We start from the raw sequence: 5120 nt of genomic DNA, 5'->3' as shown, positions 1-5120 counted from the left end.
GGCAGATTGTCTCACAAAACTGACCAACGATAGTCCTTATTGAGACACATCAAATGGCTTTTAAATTTCTAAAATCGGTTTAGGCGTTTTTGAGCAAACATCGATGAAAGGTCTAATTTTGACAAATGCCAAAAAAACGAAACCAATTTTTGCAAACTTTGACGAATTTTTAAATTAAACGAGTTGTCGTAGGGCCGTAATATTTTAGTATGATCTAGAAGACTATGGTATCTATCACTAAAGAAATAATAAAAAAATCGTCGAAAAAAATTATTTTAACATTTATTAAAAATTAAATTTTAAGAAAACGGTCCGGCCGATCTCTACCAAAAACTAATCAGCACGATTCCCAACCAATATTTTTGAATGGTTTTTGAATTTTCATAATCGATTCAGAATTGCGGGCTAAAACGTGGACGAAACATTTTTCACTTTTCTGCGATTTACAAAGAAACGGCTCGGCCGATCGTCGCGCAAAACTGATAAACGCTAGTTCTCATCGAGATACATCGAATGACTTTTAAATTTTTGAAATTCGTTTCTGAGAAAACGTCGATTTACGGCAAAAAATCTTTTCACATACACGCCACACATACACACACACATACTTTTTCCAAATTTGGTCTCGTCCGATTCAGAACGACTTGAAACGTCGAGAAAACATTAAATTAGCGAATCGGATTTTTTATGAAAAACTTCTCCTTCGGGAAGTTAATAAAACATATGACATGATATTTAATTAATCGGGAGAGTTCCGCAGTTGTCGTCGGCAATGTTCGCTCAGCAAGTGACGTCACATACCCTTCTATGTTTGAGAACTTATTTTGTGCTCTATTAGCAGTCCATGTAGTATAAGGTCTATAACATATATACATCTATTTTTATATATAAAGGAGTTTTATATTTCAGAGCTAACATCCCGATAGAAGTTAAGGATGATTCAGTATTACAGTTAACTCCGCTTCGATCATTGGATATGATTCTTTATGCATTCAAAATAAGTAATCCAAAAGTGTCTGAAGACGTTGAGAGTATTTTAAAGATGTTGCCTGTTCTGAGTGAGCTTAAATTTTAAATTATGAACATAAGAAGTATTAATTATGGTTGCAGAATAATCGTTTTAGTTTTAAGATGACTATTAACTTTGTGACTTGTTATTTTGTGTTTGTGTTGTTGAAAGTTTTATATTTTATATAATTGTAATTGAAATTTGTTATTTAGACAGTTTACTTTCTCTGAACCATTCCTCTTTTTTCTGTCTTATTTGATAAGTTAAGATATTATTTAAATTTGAATAATCACTTGAGGGGAAGTAATTAATCAAAGAAAAGATTATATTTAAATCCTTATTGTCTCAAGCTATTATTTCAAATTGCAATGAAAAAGTTGATACAGATTATTAATTTCATTTGTCTGTGAATATTTTCACTTTCTTGTGTAAACAAATAATTTTCTGATATGTTTTAGTCTTAATATAATCCATGACAATTTGATGAATAACAAAGCATGCTATAAAAACATACAGAGATATAAAAGTATATTACCAAAATAATAAAATAAATTTAAGGATGTTTTAAAATGAATAAAGACAAATATTCGATTATAAGCTTAAGGATAGATTATGAATTATCTGTGATTACAACTTGTTTCGACAATTGTGAATAATTTGTTAACGTCTAATATACATATTTACCATTTTTTACGGATAGTTGTTTTTCTAAGTTGGGTTTAAAAATTTGTTATGTATGAAAATTAATCATTGTTACTTTTAGAAATATTGTTTAATTATGAAAATGAATTCATGTAATTATGTTATTACTTTTTATTTGTGATCTTCAGATTATAATAAGTGAGGCATTACTAAAATAAGTTTACTCTTTTTTTATTTTATTTTTAACTTCCCGTGGGGCAAGTTATAGTAAACGCAAAAAAATCGAAAATGAAAATTGTTATATATCTTTACGTTTCAAAACCTTCTGAACATTTTGGCATACCTTAGAAAAAATGGATGTATGTGCGTGTGTGTGTGTGTGCGTGTATGTGTGTGTGTCGGATACAAATTTTCGATTTCGAGAACACGGAAGAAGCAATTTGACTAATTCAAAAATTACTATATTCGTATTGATAAGGATTAATTTTGGCGAAGGCAGGTCTAGCCGTTCCGAAAATATGGGGCAAAAAGTGCCAAAAACGGTAACTCAGTTTTTAAGAGAACGAAGCGTCCGATTTGAATAATTTAAAAAACATTTTACTTATATTAACAAAATGAAGAACTGATCACATTTTCATGAAGGCAGGTCTAGTAAAAAAAATGCCATTTGGCGGTCAAAAATAATCATTAGACATATGCACATCAAATTATCAAATATTTTATAGAGATTTTAACAATAAGTATAAATTTTGTTTACATTCCTATTGGTTCCGTACCAATGTTTATCCGTTAGACGGCGATGCGGCGCTTACGCGCTTTGATATTTCGTCTCTATGCAGTTAAAGCAGTACGATTGCTTTGAAAAAAAGTTCAGAATTTCCAAAATATTTCAAAATAAATTTTTCTTCAAAAAGTTTTTTTTTCAAAAAGGAAATTTTTGTCAAAAATTTATAGTTTCTCAAAAATCTAATTTTTCAGAGTAATTTTTTTTTTGTAAAATGTTAATCTTTTAAAAAAAAATTGGTACGGGAAGTTCCAGCAATTTGCTTTAAGGCACGATGCCATGCGCCCCACTAGTTAGTTATTGTAATCGGCCAAAAATCGCAATTGAACATTTTCAGAAGGTTCCAACATTTTGGCATGCCTCAGAAAAATTGGATGTGATGTGTATATATATGTATGTATGGATACAATTTTTCGTCCACGTTTTTGAGAGCACGTATCAACTGATTTGAATGGTTAAAAAACATTTGATTCCTATTAATAGGGAGATGTGCTGATTAGTATTTGGCAAAGGCAGGTCCAGCTATTTCGGAAATACTAAGCGAAGAGTGCAGAAAATAGAAATAGTTTTTGAGAGAACGGAGCATCCGATCTGAATGATACAAAAAACATTCAATTCGTAGTGACGGGTAGAAGTGGTGATTAGTTTCTGGCAAAGGCAGGTCCAATCGTTTTGGAGATACCGAGCTAAAAGTGCAAAAAATCGCAGTTTTTGAGAGAACTAAGCATCCGAATTGAATGATTCAAAAAACTTTCTGCTTGTTTTGACAAAATAATTGCTTTTGGAGCTTTTGGAAAAAAAATCTTTTATTTCAATTTTTTTTTTTTGCATATCAAAATTATTTCATATTTTAATTTTAATTCTGGCTAACGTTCTAAAGATCACTTATATACTCTAAATAAATAATTATAACTTTGTAATTCAGTTCATATAATTTTTATAAAGATAACGTTACAGCATTTATAATAATGTATTTAAAAACATTTGATATTCCTCGAACATTTCGTTACGGCACGGGAAGCTCCAGCAATTTGCCTTAAGGCACGATGTCATACAGCACTAGTTCAGTTTGGAAATCAGTCCATGATTTTATAAGGTTTTCAATGATAGATGGTGAGTGGATAAGTTATAACTTTTTACAATTTTTATCACACGCAGTACAGTTTGGACAATTTAAGTTTTTTTTGGCGATTTGGCGTTCCTAAGTTTTTATCGATTCAAAAATTTGAATTTCAGTTTCAAAATCGTGGACCTCTTGGATTGTTTCCAAGTTTTTTTTTCAAAAATTTACCTTTTTTTTCAACATTTGCCTCTGGCTCATATAGTTTTAATATTAATGAAAAATCAGATTCATTTTGTGCTTTGGCTAATGACAAAATTATTATCATTAATGTTGCATTTCGTTCAATTAGACAGGAACTAGTAGTTATTGGAAAAGAGTTAAAAATTAAAGATGATTTGTATGATCATCCATGCAAATCATCTTTAATAGGAGAATGTATGGTGAGTTCAATATCGGATTTGGGATCATGGCCAATAACAGAAGGTAAGAAAAAATATGTAGCATTTCCTCTTGGGACAGAAATGGAAAAATATGCGGCATTTTCAATGTAATGATAGTAAGTTGTTGTTATTGATAGTAGAATGTATTATTTGTTATATTTTATATTTATTTCATTATTGTTATGTTGTCTAGCCTGTGACCTTGGTAGCGTGCACCTAACTTCATGATGACACCAGGTAGGGGCCATTTTAATTCCTAAATAGAAAGATTATTTTTGATTTCTCCGCCGCCACTGAAAGAGGTTATCATCATTCATTATTCTGTTGAAATTAATTTATATTCATTATTTGAATTGACCAGATTTGCCAGGAACTAAGTGTTTCAATACTTGAAGTTTCGCTAAAGAATTGAATACATTTATTTCAGAATTCAATACATTTGTTTTATATTTTAATACATTTAACAGATTTCTTCCAGGAGTTAACAGATTTCTCTCAGAAGTTAACAGATTTCTTCCAGGATTTAGTTTAAGAATTTGCTGATTTATTTCAAGAGTTTGCTGATTCATTTCAATAGTTTGTTGATCTAGTTCAAGAGATTTCAGGATAAAGTTCTAATATTTATAAATTGTGTATAAATTGTGTTTCATAGTTCAAGAGATTTTAGGAGTTCAGGATAAAGTTCGAATATTTACAAATTGTGTTTCATAGTATATATTATATACTATATAATACTCATAATTTTAGAGATTACCATGATTACTTTTGATTTAGATGAGTCAGAAACCCTACATGGTTGTTGATTTCAAGGATGGAGTCAACGTTATTGCGAGCAATTGGTATAACAGTACTAAAGGTAGCTGTTTATTCCCAATCTACAAGGACATGGTGTTTTTCTATCGATCAGTGAAGGATATGAGGGAACATTTTACTCCGCCCGCTACATGGGTAGTGTTTAAAATTGAGCGAGTTTTTGCATCAACCGGTGAATAAAGTGGAATAATTGATAACAAATGTATCAAGAATATTTGTAATATATCGTGTCTGCGTATGTATTTTAGTTGGCAATGGATGAGGTAAAGGAGGTCGAGAAACACTCTGACACCACATCGGACATAGAGTTGCAGAAGATCCAGACACGTGAACGCAAAAGAATTCACCGCAGCAGTGAAGAGGAAGAAG

Source organism: Ctenocephalides felis, unplaced genomic scaffold, assembly GCF_003426905.1.
Source record: "Ctenocephalides felis isolate EL2017-DRISC unplaced genomic scaffold, ASM342690v1 CF-g0.4_SCAFFOLD_00845, whole genome shotgun sequence".
Lineage (NCBI taxonomy): Eukaryota > Metazoa > Arthropoda > Insecta > Siphonaptera > Pulicidae > Ctenocephalides > Ctenocephalides felis.
The sequence above is the reverse complement of the archived record's forward strand: the minus strand, read 5'-3'. Positions refer to the sequence as shown.